The sequence below is a fragment of the Protopterus annectens genome, chromosome 11.part0, assembly GCF_019279795.1.
Source record: "Protopterus annectens isolate FY-2018-M chromosome 11.part0, PAN1.0, whole genome shotgun sequence".
NCBI classification, from domain to species: Eukaryota; Metazoa; Chordata; order Ceratodontiformes; family Protopteridae; genus Protopterus; species Protopterus annectens.
Window position 1 is genome coordinate 1,029,377,635 of NC_056745.1, and position 20,475 is coordinate 1,029,398,109.

The window sequence follows — 20,475 nt, forward strand, 5'->3', positions numbered from 1 at the left end:
AGTTTCTGCACAGTTCAAAATCCAACTGGTTATGCTGTATTCCCACCTGTTGTGCTTAATATAGCCTGTTTTCCAGCTCTTACATGCCACTGGGCAATTTTTAAAAATCTGACATGCCACTTGGCACTGCACAAACCAGAGCAGCTGAAGTGAGCAGTGCTTAAACTGGCAATGCTTAGCAGTGCTTAGCAGTGCACAAACCAGCTAAGCACAGCCAAGCACTGGCAAGCAGTGCCTAAACAGAGATCATTTGAGCAGTGCTTAGCTGGTCTGAGCAGGTCTTAGCGGAGTTTGGCTGGGTCAGCAGATCATGATTCAAAAATAATTGGCATAATTTACATTTTGAAAATAATTGCTTAATTTCCCTTTCTTGCATTCAAACCCCACACCTACTGCATATAAGGCTGTACCTCTATCCACTTGGCTGGGTGGAATGCTGTAATACTTTTACATATACCTCTGAGACAAGTTTAAGCACTGCTAAGCACCTTGCTGTGCTGTGCAAATCCACTAAGCTATGCTTAAACTTGACCTTTGAATCAAAAATTAAATGCATTCAGTTTCTATTTTTAGATGTCTGGCACATGCCAATTGTTGTGTGCTGCACCATGCAAACTTTAAAAAATAAATAAATAAAAATAAAAATTAAATACATTGAAATCATGCACTTTGACAGTGCAGCAGGTGTGTTACTCATCTGTGGAAACAGTTAGTGACATACCCCCTACACTGATTCAATAATCGTGTTCCACAGGTCCCCCTCAGCAAAATGCCATCATTAATATGCATGGACACTACCGAGGGGGAACCTTGTACACAGACATGGTAACTTATATGTTGGCTCTACCCTATGCCTACATGGAATTTATTAAATCTAGGGGCATGTCTTTTCTTGTACACTTGTATCTTCACTGTTCTGTTTAATTTCTGACTGTTATCTTCATACTATACTTTTATATTGCATTGCGATTGCCCTTGTACATGCATGCTGTATATATATCTTTATGATGCATAAGATCTTAAATATGCTGTATTAATACAATCTTTATAAAGTCATACATCTATTGTGTATTTTTGCTATGTATTAGTATTCATGCTTATTGTCATAGAGTATGTAAACCATATATATCTGAGTTTGTTGATTTCTTATTTTTGGACTGCAAAATTTTAGGTTTGCTGTTGTTTTTCTGATTTTGTTATTTTTTTCCAAGGACCACTACTGAAACTGGATTCCTTAGCCCAGTCAAACTTTCCTGGTAACCAAGCACCAATAAATAAGAAATAAATTAATAAATAAATATTGTATATGTAACAAAGTTTTTCAAACATGCTATTTAACATAGACATTTTGACATGTAATACTTGTTCCACATTTATCTACCATTATGCAACATATCTGCCACAGTAAATAAAACACAGATATCTGATTTTTACATCTTATCACAAGAGAAAAAAATCTTTGCATTTCTATTCATTCTCATCTCATGCATAACCACAACAGCTCCCCAATTTGAGCTAGATCATTCCTTCCCCAGGAGCTCCCCCTTAACACATTTTGCACTGTATTAAGCACCATATGCAGATTTTGGAGCACAGTGCTTCCCCATGTCTTGTCTATTCAAAAGGTTTCCTCCATTTCAACACAGTGTATTTTATCTCTGGTAATCCCTGCAGCTGAATTTGGTACTACCATTCCAAATCAACTACAACTAAACTTTTACCTGTTTTATCACTTACTTTTGATCTTTGCTTGATCTGTATACTTATCACTGAGCACCCTCCCTTGCACCTCTTTGTTACTGCATATCTCCTTCCATAGTTTCTGTATTCAGATCCCTATTCCCCTGTTTGTATAAACTTCCAAACCATCCTCTTTCCAAGCCCTTTCCAAGCCTCAGCTATCATCTATCTCACTTCCCTGAGGAGCAGTTGAAGTTATAGTCTTTCATCTCCACCCATCCCCTCTCTTTATGCACCCCAAAAAAGTATAAGTCATGCTGACTTGATATAATGTTCCCCAATAATTTATTTGCCCCCTGTCTTGTCTCCCACCACAGTGGTACAACCTCCCTACATGGCCATCACATGCACATCTAATTTGCATTTTCATCCTCACATCATCATTCTTGGTGTAAGTTTATGGAGGTGTTGTGCTATCTGTGCCATCCTTGACCCCCAACAAGACCTACCTCTTTTAATATTTTCATCATTGTTAGAAAATCCTTTCCAAAATCATTTTCCTGCCCATATTGCATCATCTTTACTCTCCTGACCTCTCATATTTCTGAAAACACACTCATGTACATGCTGACCAACTACCTGTTGAGGATTCCATTTCTTTCCCTTTTACCTGGCTTCATTTTGTTTAAAGCTTAGCCAAACTTAGAATTCAGTATTTCTCCTCCTGTATTTTTGTATTCATCCTTGTTCTTGTACAGATTCTTCTGAAACTCTAGTTATTACCTCTAAGAGTCTCACAGAGTGACAGCCAGTCTCCTTTCTGTAAATTATATTTCTTTTTGAGAACTGGGAAATGTGTCTATTCATTTAAGTGTTTATCTCTTGGGTCTCTCAACTTTCTCTTGTCCTTTACTTCCCAGATTATGAGTTACCTTTCCAACTCCTTATGGCATCTCTGTCACAGATCCCTAAAATATCTGCCTCATTCATCTGTGAACTGCAATTGACACTTTAGCAACCTAAGAATCATTTACTTGGTACCATCCTCTACTTTGCTTGCTGTGTTAAAAACTTCCAACCTTATGGTGCTTTTCCTAGACAACCCATTTCAAATTTTAATTCTCTATGCCTCTCAGTTTTTGCACACTATTTACAGTTGTCACATATCACCTAAAATCTGACATACCCTATCCTGCAACTTTTGTGTGAGCTGTAGGTCTATCCTTTCCAATTCTACCTCTCTCGCTTTTCCACAGAACCTGTCACATAGTAATTGGATATCTTGTATAATCTTCTTTAGAAGGGTAATTTGCATATGCCGACCATAATAAAGTACATAAGGAAGCATCATTGTACAAACTCTATCTATTCTACCTTCAAGTATGGCAAATCTGTCTGTTCATGCATCTAACATTTTGCTTTTGATTATCTTAAGATCTACCCAGTTATAATCTTTAATCTCAGTTGCCACTTTATAAACATTAAACCCCAAGTAAAGAGTATTTTAAAATAAGATGCTAACAATGTATGGTATAGACACTCAGCAAAGTGTAATGCTTCCGCTAAGTTGTTGTTTTTGAAAGGGTCCAAATACCTCCTGCAGGGTGACTGGAAAACCACACTTGAGTCAAGGGAATTATATTGGCAGATTTGTTATAATGCCACAGTTAACCTGGTCTCAATGATGTAGTTCCTATAAGCAGAATTATGAAGTTATAACCTGCTAGACTGTAGTACTATACAGTTTGGGGATGTTATTAAGAATGTTGTTGTACAAACCAAAACATGTTTTTTATGTGTAATCTTAAAGTTTTCTATTGGGTGAAATATTTATGTTTCAGGTGAATGTTGTCTGGTATTTAAACAGTTTGGATGGGTTTTGCTTTATTCTGATAAAATTCAATTATTGTTTTCATGGATGAAAGGCCTAAATTAAAAGTTGGTTATTCCTTCTCTGTGTTGTCATTGTTGTATTTTTTTGGGGGGGGGATGTAGATAAGATTTATTATAACACAAGTATTGCCTCTTTTGATTTCTGTTTATACAATGCTATTGCTGTAGTCTCTTCCACAGAGTTGATTAACCTCCCTTTTCCTATAATGGCATAGAACCACTCTGTCAGTATATTGCTCACCTAAAAGTCAACTTTCTTATAGAAATCAATAGGATATCCATCTGGTCAGGTTGATTACCCCCCTTCAGGTGCCTAATGGCCTCAATCATCTCCTCTTTCTTATCAGGAAATTTAGTATCTGTTGCTTCTTATCAACTAACATATATCCTTTCCATTTATAAACCAATGCAACTCTGGGGTCTAGTTTTTATAAAGCTCAATGCAATAACATTGACATTGTGCCCTTATTTGCTCGCTCACTTTTTCAGACTTTTCTCCTTTCATATTCCATTCATTGAAATGATCCAAACTTTATTTCTGTGATGCCTGATCCTGCACATTAGCTTACAAATGCCTAGCTCTCCCCTTACTCACCATTCTATCTTATTTGAATTCAAATTTTATCACTGATTCCTCATATTTTTTTATCCTGTTCTTTATGCTTGCCTGCTCTGTTGTATTTATATCTTGAGCTTTTACCTCTCCTTGTTCACTACCTTGCAACTTCTTAAGCTTATTTTCTAAAGCCCTTACTTTTGCACCATTTATTTCTCATTCTCCATCTTCTAGTCATAATATTACTGCTCCAAACAACTTTCACACCATTCCATTCACAAATTCCCAGTCTGCCCTTAACATTTTTATTTAAGTCTACCACCCCCCCCAACCATATCCAGTGTTCACTTATATCATCTTTCCCAATCCAGTGTCCAGGATTCAATGTCCATCCACCTACCATCCAGTCTTTAAGTTTCCTGATTTCCTCAAATGCTTTCCCAGCCACAAATAGTCTGTGTAATCAACTAGCTTATTTTGCTTCACATATAAATGTAAATCCTGCCTGTCCTAGTCTTAATTTTTGTTATACATCTAAAAGTCTGATGCTCCTGGCTCATTACCTCAGCTAGGACTTTTTGACTGTACCAGGGAAAATCAACTGATCCAAATTTCATATCCCTATTGAAGTCTAACACCACATTGAAGCCATCCCTATAATTACTTTGTCTCTCTCTCTCTCCTTCTTTATTACCTGCAGATTTTTCAGTAAGTTGTGGAAAATGTCCAGTCTATCTGCAATAATTGTTTTTTAACCATATTGGAATATATAAGGAGCAACTTTTTAATGATCTGTTTGTCTGATGAAGTCTCATGTGTTTATGTGGACGAAAACGCACAGTGGTTTTATAAAGCGTTTACAATTTTGGAGTTATTTTGGAGTCATTCAATAAAGTGTTGCTTTCGGCAGTTGGAGGACTGTTTCCGTGTTTTTGGATTTACTACTATCTGCAATAAGCCCCAATAAAGAGTTCAAGACCAGTCCTATGCCCCTTTTCAGCAACATGCCTGCCGCCCATCTGCCATCCAGTGTCCCCTTATAGCCACATGCCTGCCACCATCAGATGTGCTCAACTTTAGTTACTTTCACTGACTTCCATTGTTCAAATGAGTTGTACAAAATCTCGAAATCCAAAGTGAAGCAAACACAGGCAGGAAGTAGTAAATCCACACAGTTTATTTACAGGAATAAGAGCTTTTGTCCCAAACAGTCAATTTAACAGGAACTTCATCAGAAACAGTAAAGATTCATCCTACACAAAATTTATGTAAGTAAAAGATGACATCATATTCTGTCTTGGAGCCCAAATGTATAAACACCCCCCCTAATTAAAATATATGAATATGCATAGAAACACTATATTAGTATCAAGAAATTAAGAATGCATAAATAAATACACTTAATTATACACAAAAGGCATAAAGGCAATACAAATGGCAATATACAATATGAAAGAATTAGACAATTTTAAAAAATACAAACATAATTACTACAAAAACTATCTTTTAAGAGCTTTCAGTTTTAAAAGACTAGAGATAGAGAGACTTTCATTTAAACATGCCCAGTATATGGAATTCAGGCGCATTTGCAATATTAATCACAATTTTTCCAAAAAAATAGGGCTATCCACCACCTCTTCCTGATACAGATATAACTTCTGAAACAATACATTTACATGTGTCCTGGATTTAATGTGACATGCTTTGCTAGTGCATTCACTTCAAAACAATCACTAATATTTCTCAGATATTCCCCAATCCTGTTTTTGAGTTTACATTCTATCTTCCCCACATAAAAGCATAAACAGTTAGAACATAAAGCACAATAAATTAATTTCTCACTGTTACAGCAGCATTTATGGGTTATCTTCACCTTCATATTATTGATAGCAAATGTGTTTCCTTCAAAGATATAAGGGCAAAATTTACACCTACTGCATTTATAGATGTATCTCCCTCTAAACAGAAGGTGCTGATGTTCAAATAGGTTTTTTAAATTAGAGTCTCTTCTAAATACACATGGGGGGGGGGGTCTATCCACCACAGGCTCATTATGATCCCTGCCACCACTTAATAACTTTCAGTTTTTTTTTGCAAAATGTTCTTAATATAAAATGCATCATTTGAAAATGTAGGGGTGAAACTGGAATGGAAGTTCTGATGTGGTACATGTGACGAGGTTTCAAATCCAATCCACTTATAGCTGTTAAACATTGTACAGAACCGGCAATGATAGTATCTGTAACAGTACATCTGGTTATATTCTAATTAGAAGTAGGATTTAAGATCGGCAGAAAGTACCCATTACTCCTCTTATCCATAAGTTCCCCATCAGCTCATCCATTAGATTATTAGGGTACCCTCTCTTAGAAAACATATCCTTCAGTTTCAAACATTCATTCTCAAATGACTCCCACAAGGTTACCATACGGGCTGCCCTGACAAACTGACCTTTAACCACAGCCCATTTTTGTAAGAAGGGGTGACTACTATTATAGTGGAGGAAGCTATTGGAATATGTTTTTTTTACAATACATTTTGGCTAAGAACCTGTAATTTATATTTTCTTTCTTCAGTAAAATGTCCAATTATGGAATTTCAATATCACTAATAGTGTGTGTGAACATCAAGAATGAGGTTGTGTTATTAATATAGTGAAATAATGGTTCAACCTGATCCCTTGGTCCCTTCCACAAAATAAATATATCATCAAGGAAATGGATATATGTATGGCAAAAAGAAAAGAATGGTGAGTCCTTTAAAAATTACCTTTCCCATTCGAGCATCACTATATTGGTGTAAAGGCCTCCACAACATGAACCCATTACCACCCCTTGGGTCTGGAGGTAGTATTCCTTCTCAAAAATGAAAAAAATACTTTTAAGTACCATATCCAGGAGTTGTCCATACATATTAATTTTTTGTTGTGAAATATTCTTCAGCTGTAGGTAATCACAGAACCATTGTTCCCCTATTTCATGGGTTATAACTGTATACAATCGACCACATCAATTGCTATCAGTAAAAATTCATTATCACATATTATATTATTCATTTTTCTTAAAATATACAAGGAATTGACATAAATGTGGTTCTCCCATTAAATTATTTTTAATTGCATGTCTAGGAATTACACCAGTGGGTGGGTTATTGAACCCCTGGCATCCACTATGGGCCACACTGGAGGCTGATATACGCTCTTATGCAATTTAGGTACCCCCAAAATAGCCAGGGGTATGGGAAAATCTACTGACAAAAAATGTAGTCCATTGATGGTTAATAAACCGTCGGTAAAGAGGTCCTGAATAAATCCATTTATTTTTCTATAAGTGCTATTCATTTCTTTTAATGAACTCTTATTATAAGTGGAGTATTCAGAATCAACATAATTTTCTTGCTGTAATCATCCTTATTCATGATGACCACAACACCCCCTTTATATGGTTTCATAATTCTAGTAACCAGAGAATGCTTAAGAAATTCTAATTTATCTATTTCATCATTACTCATATTGCACTTTTGTCTCCTATTATTATTGTTTGTACATAGCATTCTTATATCCAATTCACAAACCTTTTCAAAAATCTCTAAAGCTGAGTGAGCGAGGGATTAAACATACTAGAGACACTAAAGAGGTCTGGAACCTTCTCAACATTATGAAAAATAATATTGAATTTAAGCTTTCTCACATATTGTTTGAGGTCAATTGTCTGCACTAAATTCACATATTTACTTGGAATAAAGGTAAAACCTTAGCAAGTTGGTCACAAGCAGTAACATTCAATATTAAATCAGAAAAGTTATACACTTTAAAGTCCTTAGTACTGTTTAATTCAATACACACTGGTGGTAGAAAATATAAGTTTCCATCTAACAGACCACTGTTTAAGTTCATCATTAGTTCATCCTCTATCTCTTCCCTCTCCACAACTCCCTGTTGTTCCCCTTGTTCGACCGGAAAGTTCCCTGTTGGTAATTGGGATACTGTTGATGCCCTGGTTGTTGCTCATGTCTTGTCAGTTCATGAGGCATTCAGACTGCCTCAGTGGGGGTAATCTTCCTCGTCTAAAGAATTATCCTCAGTGGGCTTATAGTTAATGTCAACAGTGTGAGCATTTGAGTCCATCTTGGGGTTGTTATTGGTCCTACATGGATACCATTCTTGAGATTGTGTTGGTGGGAGAACTGCTGTATTAGTACTGTATTCCCTCTCATCCCTCATGAGTTTCTTTAATTTCCTATTTTTTATCACAGTTATTTGTTCATTAGTGCTACGAAAAATTCTGGCATAGTCAAACCTATAATCACCAAACAATTGGTCTTGTATAATTGTTCTATCCAAAGCACTAACCTCCTTATTCAGCATCTCAATCTGGGTTTCATTGTGCTTAATGACCATGTTCATATACTCAAACCCAAATTTATCAAATAACTGGATTAACTCTTTGTGAAACATTGAGTCAGAAATCAAGCCTGTGTTGTAAAGCCACAAGCGCAGACACTTAGGAACAACTTGCAGTCTTACCCACTCCTTTAAATAGGAATTATGCATCTGTAGTTTCTTTATTTTGAGCAAACAATCAAGTTGGGTCTATATTAGAACATCAAAGTTTTAAAACTTTGAATGTTCTAATATCGACCCCTATTCAGCGAATGCTGACAATATTGAATATGCAGAACAGCAATTTTTTTCCCTGGGAAAAAATTTGCTGTTCCGACACACATAAAAAACAACACAAGCACACCAAGCAAACAGCAATCCACACACATACACTTAAAATCCTACATCTAACCCTACACTAAACTATACATACACTACTATCTATCCACTTACCTTAACCCAAACCCTAACTCTAAGGTTTGTCACTATCTCACACTCACCTCACCCGCGCCCTAACCCTAACTCACCTACCCTGCCCTAACCCTCATGTCCAAACAATCGTACACTTACCTGACCCGCGCCCTAACTCTAACTCACCTCACCCGCACCCTAACCCTAACTCACCTACCCTGCCCTAACCCTCATGTCCACACAACTGCATACTTACCTGACCCATGCCCTAACCCTAACTCACCTAACCCGCACCCTAACCCTCACGTCCAAACAATCACACACTTACCTGATCCCGACCCGTAACTTTCCACCACAGTGCTGAAAATAGCAAAGCCACAGAAATGGCCAACCAAATTCCTTCCCTAGGAAGAAATTCGGTGTTCTGCAGCTTCACTATTTTCAGCGTTCGCTGGATAGGGGTCGATGTTAGAACATTCAAAGTTTTAAAACTTTGATGTTCTAACATAGACACCAATCAAGTTCACTTAGTTTGTCATTAAGCCTAGTATTGTTTGTTCTCAAATTCTGTTGGTTAAACTGAGACCCATTTTTTATTCATTCAGAGAGTACAGGAATATTATTCTGGTTAAATTCATGATTATTTGATATATTTAAACATGTGTCCTGGATTTAATGTGACATGCTTTGCTAGTGCATTCACTTCACAACAATCTCTAATATTTCTCAGATGTTCCCTGATCCTTTTTTTGAGTTTACATTCTGTCTTCCCCACATAAAAACATAAACAGTTAAACATAAAGCACAATAAACTAATTTCTCACTGTTACAGCAGCATTTATGGGGTATCTTCACCTTTATATTATTGATTGTAAATGTGTTTCCTTCAAAGATATAGGGGCAAAATTTCCACAACAAAAATTAATATGTATGAACAACTCCTGGATATGGTACTTAAAAGTATTTTTTTTCCTTTTTGAGAAGGAATACTACCTCCAGACCCAAGGGGTGGCAATGGGTTCATGTTGTGGAGGCCTTTACACCAATATAGTGATGCTCGAATGGGAAAGGTAATTTTTAAAGGACTCACCATTCTTTTCATTTTGCCATACATATATCCGTTTATCTGTTTCCTTGGTGATATATTTATTTTGTGGAAGGGACCAAGGGATTAGGTTGAACCATTCTTCCACTTTTTTAATAACATGACCTAATTTTTGAAGTTCACACACACACACACACACACACACACACACACACACACACACACACACACACACACACACACACACACACACTCTCTCTATTAGTGATATTGAAATTCCATACTTGGACATTTTACTGCAGAAAGACAATATCAATTACAGGTTTTTAGCAGAAATGTATTGTAAAAAAGTATTCCAACAGCTTCCTCCACTATAGTAGTAGTCACCCCTTCTCACAAAAATGGGCTGTAGTTAAAGGCCAATTTGTCTGGGCAGCTCGTATGGTGACCTTGTGGAAGTCATTTGAGAATGAATGTTTGAAACTGAAGGACATATTTTCTAAGAGAGGGTACCCTAATAATCTAATAGATGAGCTGATGGGGGAAGTTATGGATAAGATGTCTAATGGATACTTTCTGCTTATCTTGAATTCTACTTCTAATCAGAATATAACCAGATTTACTGTTGCAGATATTACCATTGCCAATTCATACAGTGTTCAACGGCTATAAGTAGATTGGTTTTTAATACCCCGACACATGTGCCACAACAGAACTTCCATTCCAGTTTTACCTCTACATTTTCAAACGATGCATTGTATATTAAGAACATTTTGCAGAAAACAGGAAGTTATTAAGTGGTGACAGGGATCTTAGTTAGCTTGTGGGGCATAGACCCACATGTGTATTTAGAAGAGTCTCTAATTTAAAAAACATATTTGAGTATCAGGACCTTCCTTTTACTGGGGGATACAAGTATAAATGTGGTAGTTGTAAATTTTGCCCCTATATCTTTGAAGGAAACACATTTACAATCAATAATATGAAGGTGAAGATACCCCATAAATGCTGTTGTAAAAGTGAGAAATTAGTTTATTGTGCTTTATGTTCTAACTGTTTATGCTTTTATGTGGGGAAGACAGAATGTAAACTCAAAAACAGGATTGGGAAAAGTCTGAAAAATATTAGAGATTGTTGTGAGGTGAATGCACTAGCAAAGCATGTCACATTAAATCCAGGACACATGTTTAAATTTGTTTTAGAAGTTGTATCTGTATCAGAAAGAGATGGTGCATGGCCGTATTTTTTGGAAAAATTAGAATTAATATGGCAAATGCACCTGAATTCCATAAATTGGCCAGGTTTAAATGAAAGTCTCTATCTCTAGTCTTTTAAAACTGAAAGCTCTTAAAAGATAGTTTTTATAGTAATTATGTTTGTATTTTTTACAATTGTCTAATTCTTTCATATTTTATATTACCTTTTATATTGCTTTTATGCCTTTTGTGTGTAATTGTGTTTTTATTTATACATTCTTAATTTCTTGATACTAATATAGTGTTTATATGCATATTCATATATGTAAATTAGGGGGGTGTTTATACATTTGGGCTCCAAGACAGGATATGATGTCATCTTTTACTTACATAAATTTGGTGTAGGATAAATCTTTACTGTTTCTAATGAAGTTCCTGTTAAATTAACTGTTTGGGACGAAAGCACTTATTCCTCTAAATACACTGTGTGGATTTACTACTTCCTGCCTGTGTTTGTTTCACTTTGGATTTCATGGTTTCTTTTGTTCCTATATGTATAAAATCTCCACTCTCCTTCTATTACCTCCTTTTGCCCAAATTGAATCAAACCATTTATAGCCCTTTTTCTATTTTTTACCTCTCAAGGTTTTAACTTATTTTGTTTTTAAAAGATTAAACCGTATCCCTTCTCTCTCCATCTTCATTAACACTTTGTCTCTCTTTATTGGATTATTAATCTCTGCAGAATTCTGTATTGCTATCCACATTTTCCTTTTTTTTCCCTCTCAACCTCCACTGCTCCTAAGTGTGCTCACCTGCCTCTGCAGTGGAACTGGGCCTCATAGGCCTTTTGGTCATTAAGACCATGACCAAGGCTCTTCCTCCACAGGCTACAACACTGGCCATCTCTAAAACCTGATAAGGGGCCATGGCTCTCCCTACACCTGTTGCATCAGAAGCTTACCTTTTGGGTTTACACAAAAAAAATATCTACTCCTTTGTGTTAATTTCTCCATACCAGCTCGTATACTCATAATTTCTTTTCTCTCCAATCCCCTAAGATTGTTCTGCATGGGATAACACAACATTCCATGTGTCCCATATATGCTCAACTCATTTACAATAGTAATCCAGCAGTGCATCACAGCCAATAATTATAGAGCATATATAGTGTTAGTTAATACACATTGTAAATAAAGGTACTTTCACCATAATAATAACTCGTTGTATACCATGAATATTTTGCAGTGCTATCAGAGTCTATTTATATAATATATTGCAGCAGGCAATATTTATATACAGATTTTACTATCAAAACAAAGAATGACACTTCTTTGTTTGTTTAATATGTTATAAAATAACGTTGGAAATAGAAATTTTTTTGATACACAATGTCGAACATCAGTTGGCCGACGTCCCCATTCAACATTATTCAAAATAGCTGTAGGTGCCGTCAGACACCCAGGCTATTCTGTTAAATTCCCATTAGACTTTCACATCAACAGCATCATTTTTTTAATGTTTTTCAGGGGGGCTTACTCCCTGCATGCCCTGAAAATTATATATACCAACTCTGAGATCACACTACAGAGAGGAAAGGGGTAAATTAACTGATCCTCATTGTACCGCAATCTCCATTCACATTGCTGAACACATAATAATGAATCACGATGTACATACATTATTATGAGTTCATACTATTTCACGTTGGAATTGTGCACTTTTGAAAGTCTACTTTCCTTGAACTGATTTTCGATGAAACGCACTTCCAGCTTTTGATAGTAAACCTTACATACCATATTATCTCATACTTTTTCAAATACTAAGGCTCTAAAACTGCCAAGGTCTGCTGGGTTGACATTCCAGCTCCACTGTTTTGCAAATTTCAGGCACAATCTTATTAACAAACTAGCAAAAAAGAGTACACTACAATATACTGAAATACTGACCCACAGGATCAGCAATAAAAGTTGTTAGAAACAGGCATAGTCATGCAAATATTTGGTTCATCTTGGTAGAATATATTCTGAAACTAACATTTAAACATAAGTTTGTATCCAGAACTTCTGATAGGTCCATTATGTACCTGACATAATGCAATACACGTCACATCTTTTAATAATTTGTGATCCAACAGCCACCGTCTCAGTATCATTCATATGGATATCATTCCCATACATCTTACAAATGAAAATCAGGCATTCTTTTTGCATACAACTACGTATGAGCACTTATTATGTTGAACAGCATACAAATATAAACAAAGTCTGAAAAAGAGGGAAGTAAGTGCAGCATTACTTAACCCATTATCGAAACACTGTTTTCCCTGTTCAAAACTGCTTCTTCAGTCACATTTACGCCATTCTTTTCTGTTATTATTTTTACCCCCACAAGCCAGTGTTCTCCTTAGCCACACATTCATGGGACCTCTGCCTTGAACTAGTTTATAAGAATGTTTATATTCCCCCTTCAGTTGCTGCATAACTTATTGACATTTCCTTCTTTTCCCCTTTCTGCCTTCCCGCTCCTCTCTCAGAGTCCCCTCATCACTAACATCTCCCAAATCTTCTATATAAATTGTTTGCCTTACAAAAGAGATCTCTAACAGAATTATCTACATCAGGTCTCTTGCACTGCTCTGTCAGGTCATGGTTGTCAGTATGTCTATGTACCTCTGTGTAATCTTGCTTCCTTGTGTCAGTTATGTTTATTTGCTTCCTCTAATCAATCATCTGCATTATTTTTGCCCTTCTTTTTCCAGGCTATTATCCCTTTCTTCTGGTGATATCATATTTGTTCTCCTCTCTTATACTTATTACAGGCCTGTAAAATCAACAAGAACTTCTGCTGTGCAATTTAAAGCATTTTTGGCATTTACAGCATTTGGATGGAGGATCTCCTGTTTCCTTCAGCTACCAGCAACTTCCCCCCTTAACACATCTTTGTATATCTGTATTGCTTCTACTTCATTCTTCCCACAGCACATTTTATTTCCAAATAAATTTGAGCATTGCAGGATATATCATAAAAGTGAATGCTCTTGTTTGCCTTAAACGTCAGGTTGCTGTATGCAGACCTTTTGGTTTCAAATACATTTTTGTGCAATATCTTCTATTATTTGAATTCTACAGCCACTCATCACACATCACTTCCTGAGTGTTGTACTCTTAACAATCTATTTCTTTGGCATGCATCTATGACATTTTACATTAAAGTGCCTAAGTCTGTCAGCATTTGCAGAAAATCTTCCAACCTCAAGAGCTCTTTTATTTTTCTATCTAACCCGTCAATTCATACAGTGAATTGCCATATCCGTTGCTTTACATATCTCATTGCTTCTTTTTTCTGCAGCCCTTCCCTCAGACCAGTGATTTTTTTTCTCTGTATGTTCTCCATTTTAAATCCTGCTGCTTCTCTAGTAAAGTCTATGTAAGTGCATGCAACCTTTTTATTTCATTTTTTTTTGCCATTTGACTGCATCTTCTACACAGTTAACCATTTGCTGCATACAGTCAAAAATCTGCTACTTTCACTGATCATTAGTTGATGTCAACAAGCTGTTATCCCATGTTTAATAATAAGCAGCAGGACATCCTTTGGTGGAAACTAAAGGACAATAACTATGTACTGAAAAAGCAGATATTTATACATACTGATGAGACCACAGAAAAATACTTACTTAATGAGCACTGGAGCACACAGGAATAAGCAAATTCTAAAGAATTGTTACTAAATGAAATAAACAAGCTATAGGAGGTCACAACTTATATTTTCAGTGCAGTCTTAAAAACTATGAGTTGCTGGATTTCCATCTTTTGTCAACTTTATAGCTGACTACAATCTAAGACAATATATTTTAACCATGTATGCTGATTTTTTGGCTCCATAATGTATATAGATAAAGCTCGTACGACATTCCAGGCACCCCAAGTTCGATTAGTGACTTACACAGATGTTGTAGCTGCCTTCCCAAGACTTCATCCACCTTGCTGTGAGCCAGTGACTTATAGTGTTATCTTACCTTCAATAACTGAAATATTGCCAAGATAATTTTGGATGACTACATGCACGCATGCAAGTGTTTCCATGGAGGATTTAGTGATATGTTTCTATAGCCACTGTCCCTTTTCTTGTCTTTATGATAACTTACTGCCACAACTAAGAACAGTCAAGCACAGCAAGGAAACAATTACTGTTAACTCCTAATATAAGCCAAAGTCCGGATTCAGTAACACGTACCCTAAGCATACACAATATGTATTCAAGAACATCCCTACCACATTTTTGGTGTTTTCTAGTCACTCAAAAAGATTACACTAAGTGCACATGTAGTCTATACTTTGTGGCAACCTTTATGGATCCCCCTCAATAATTAATGCTGCAAGAAAATCAGTAGGAAAACTAAAATTAAGAGGAAGAATGTGTGAGTTCTACTCGTATTGTCTGTTCATTTAAAATGGTATACAGTTAGTGTAGGCATTAATGAATCCTAGGGTATGTTTTAATGGAAAGACAACTACATTTTGTAAAGTTTTTCTTTCTTTTTCCTAGTGAACACATTTGCTTTAGCTGAGCATGACATTTTTTACATTTCACATTTTTACTGGATCTTTTTAAAAAGTGGGGTGTAAATTTCATGCAGCCTCAAACTGCTTCTTCTTTTCTAGCCTCAAATGAGTTTTCTTGCAACATTACCAGAAACATGGTTTGAGTAAAAGGAGTATCTCATTTCTCATGATGCATTTCCTGTTTTTTACAGTCATTTGAATTTACATTATTGGCTCCAGTCTTGTCCTGGCTTATCATATTATAGAACTATAAAGCTAAATCCAATGCATAAAAATGAAAACAACTTGGTTTTGGAACTACAGCAAAACATTTATTTAAAAATAAAAACTCCAATACAGACAGTTTTCACACAACAGTATGTCTTCAGGAATTGGAGTCATTCAGTAGTACCTGAAGAAGCACTCTTGCGTGAAAGTTTGTATCTCAGTTTTTATTTTGAATATACTCCGTGGTTCCATAACATTTTCCCTGCTGGCTCTATGTAAACACGTTAAGAGATTATTCTTTGTTATACCTATTTTCTGGCTATATTCCATGTGAATGAATTTTTTTTTTGTCATCTCACAGAATATTAACTACAAAAAGTCAAGAAAAATAGTGCTACCTTCATGCATAAACTATGTTAAAACCTATTTCATAATTTTGTGGTTTTGTGTTTTGCTATTTTTTCATCAATATTTTGTGAGTTGACCAAAAGCTGTTCACAAGTTGTGACTAGAAACAAATTATCTACCTTACATGTATGGCTGAAGATTTTGGACAGCTACAGATGCATAATATTCTTCACTTTGCTAGAGGCCGTGGTTAAGATGTAGTAATGGATGCTCTTCTCCCTGTCAGGAAACCTTTTTAATCACATTCCTCAAGCTGTAGTTTGAAGCATATACCCTCCAATATAAATTCTTTGCTATAATCAGGACTGGCTGTCCTATTCCTATGGATAAGGTCTGTAGAAGTGGCTGTGGTGCCAAACTTTGAAATACATTTTCTATAGCACCCCACTGTTCCAAATAATGCTTTTTGTGTGTGTGTGTGTGTGTGTGTGTGTGTGTGTGTGTGTGTGTGTGTGTGTGTGTGTGTGTGTGTAAAACAATGGTAGGCCATGCTTGGCAAACTCTGGCTGAATCTTTTCATCACCTACTTCATGACCAAGTTAAAATATTTCTGCTTTTATTTTCTGACATTTCTATCTTTTAATGGATAACCCTGCTCTTTCTAGTCTGTTCAGCAACTGACTAACATCTTGAACATTTTACTGGCAAGTCTGACTATAGATAGCGATACTATTTATGTAAGCAAACACATAGGTTCCAGCTCATGCTAGAATGTAATATACCTGTCGCTGAAAAGTTGATGGAACATTTTTCATCCCCAAATGATACCTTGTTAAAGGTGAATTCATGCAACTTAAATAAGAAGCAAAAAAAAAAACTTTTGTCATGCAGCACACATCCATGGTGCCTGCCAGAAACACTTGATTAGTTAAATAGTATTCAGATAGTTAGCCCCAACCAACTGCTCCTATGCTTCATTTGTTCTGGGCATGTGGTAAGCATTTAATTCTGTGTGAGTATTTAATATTGGTAGTCTACACAGACCTTAGTCTTGCCATCCACCTTCAGCACCAGCACTACTGTTAAGAGCCAGTGACCACTGGATTCTTTGACACATATCCAGCACTTCCCTCAGTTTTACCCACATGTTTTGCTTGGCTTGCTTAGATAACTTTTAAGGAGCCTATATGATCGGACATTGGCTCCCTGTGTCTATAGTGTACTCTACCATTTGAGTGCCCCATCATATAGCAGTGATCATGTCTTCAAACTCCTGAAGTACTTCATTAATTTTCTAAACATGAATAGAGGATACATGTTGTGATAGAACCTTCTGATCCACTGAAATTTTAGACTAAGCCTCACTGATAATGTCTAATACAGGATCCCACTCAGATTTCTCTTATAACATACTACAGATAATAAATATCGGTAACTTTCTGTCATGATAAGGATTTATCATTTTGATGCCTTCTGACTGGCAATTCAACCATATTAACAGCATTGCATACCTTTTTCACAACCCAGAAAGGTTGTTCCTAAGCTGCTTATAGACTTATTCAACAAAACAGGAACAAAAACCGTTTCCTTTTACCCAACAGTATATTGTACTGCTGTCATTGTCTAGTTATACATCACCTTTTGCTTTTCCTGAGCATGTGCTAGAGGTTTCAGTTTCAGTGCCAACTCCATGAGTTCCCTAAGCTTAGTCTTGAAATTCAGCATACACTTCAGAACAGACTCCTTGTGGAAACAACACGCCCTCCTATTCATCACAAATTAAGTCTGGAGGACCCTCCCCCCAGCCCATGACCAAAAGTTAGCTCAAATGGCAAAAAACTGTGGATTCTCCAGGCACCTTGCTGTATTGAAAAATGTGATGAGGCATGTACTTGTCTAATTCCTTTTTAAAATGATATTCAGATCCTCTTAGCATGATCTTAACTGTGGATTATACCATATCACTAAATAATTTCTAGATAGTATGGAGTGCTTTTTATCTGCTTTATACCAGAGCACTTCCACAAACAGGTATGCAGATCATACATAAAGTTAGCTCCTTTGCATCTCTGTATTTCCAAGGGAAAACCTACCCTGATGAAAAGTTCTGACACAGCATTTGTCACACTTTTTATCTTACAAGAGGACCGAGTCTGCATCCCACAGTACCTCATTTCTACCCCCACCACCAAAATATATCTCTTATCTATGGTGCTTCGACTATTTAAGTGGTCTATGTCAATTGGTCGAGGGACATATCCTTGAAACCCATATGGTCAAGACCATATCATCGTAAACATGGTTCATAGAAACATTCTGACTGAGATTGCAGAAGGGATCGGAGAATTTGCCATTTTCCCCAATGTAGTGAGATCTTAGAGGTGGTATAAATAATTAGCAGGGGGTGTGAGGAATGCAGAGTGGCTTAGCCTTGCAAAAATGCTGTTTGTGTTGTTACCAGGTGTTGTATGGATTTATGTAAGTTTTTCAGTTAAGTACATTGTCAACCATATGGTTTTGACAATGTGTTTTTTTGATATACTGAGCTAGATCTATATTAAGAAACACCACCATAGCAATGCCTACTCTGAAATGATTCCTCAACAACAGGCAGTGACACCAAATCAGATTTAACCTTTTCTTCTAGCTGGCCAAGTTTCAGAACCTGCTGAGACATGTTTCTGTGTTAATGTGAGGGAGTGCTAGCTGTGCCAAGGAGAGTAGGATAGTGCATGTACAACATATGCCAGCATACCTAGCTGGTGTTTTGTAAAGAATTATATGTCATTTGAATATCAAACTGATTTGCACAGATTCTTGTATTAAAAATGTATGCGTAAAGTTGCTTCTGTTAAAAAAATGTATCAACAGTGGAGCCTATTGGACAGAAAAGAAATATGCACGTATGTCAGACTGTATTGTTGTAACTGATGAAATGTATATATTTTAACAGAAGATACTGAAAGGTAAGGGGTTAAGCTCAGCCTAGCTAACCTTAAGAAAAATAGCCTGAAATTAAATGACTTGGTTTAGACCATAACAATTTTATCTCACAGGTCTGAATGCGGTCACAGATGCAATGTCTGTGAAAAGCCTGGGCTGGGATACTTATTTATTGTCCTTAGTGGTGAACTAATCACCACCATGGGGTGACAGAGAATGGCTTTTTAGTTTCTGCAAGAAGGGTGGAAGTGTTGGAATTGTTTTCATTTTGAGTTACTGTAATAAACCTTAGCTAAAGTTCTGTGTGTTTATTGTAACACATCAGTGTCATACCCTGGCTCAGTTTCTAGTGAGAGGGCAGTGTGGGAACCACAGTGTCAGATTACCAGATGTCATGTCATTCTTTAACCAGCACTGAAATTGTATTTAAATACTAGTGAGAGATGTGAGTAGTGCACTCTATGTTTGGACTTAACAAGACACTCATCAACCTTCATCTTGCCTTGCTTTAGTAAGTAACTATGGAACAGTAATTCTTCAGTCAGTTAAAAAAATATAGTGAGATTAGCTAAATGCTGTTTTTTTGTGTCTGTCTGAGTCTTTCCATCTATGTTTTTTTTTATATTTCCTGTGATTTAAACTCTGGTGTTTATTGTAGATAGATATCTAGTATTTTTATGTTTTTTATTATTTATTATTAAATATATCTAAACTTTTCATTGTGGCTGGTCATTAGGAAAATATTTAACCTAAAAGTAGCTGGCTTCAGTGTTCTGGTAGCAGTAAGTGTACCTTATAGTCTGGGTGAAGGTGACAGAGCAGGTAAGCTATGCCACCCTTTCCCAGGTGTGCTTGTATGTGTGTGTGTGTGTGTGTGTGTGTGTGTGTGTGTGTGTGTGTGTGTGTGTGAAAGTCAAATCTCAAAGAGAGTGTATGTGACAGCTACTTTGAACAGGGACACTGATAGCACTGATTTCACAGACAGGGTGGTGGAGGACTTAGTTTGGAACACCTGGCTAAGGACTCAGCTCTATAGTGTCAGTGGGGAGTCTTATTTGGGGTCTTGAGAGAAAGTCCAACCCAGGACTGGAGTGTGCATTCCCTGTGTGCTCTTAAGGGAAATTGTACTTGGTACAGAGAACTGAATCTGAAAATGCTGTGTGTGTCTATTTTTCTCACAGTGAATGTTCCCCACCAGTGTCATTGTTAAGGACTGAGGCTTCTTGATCACTGGTGCAGAAGAAGGA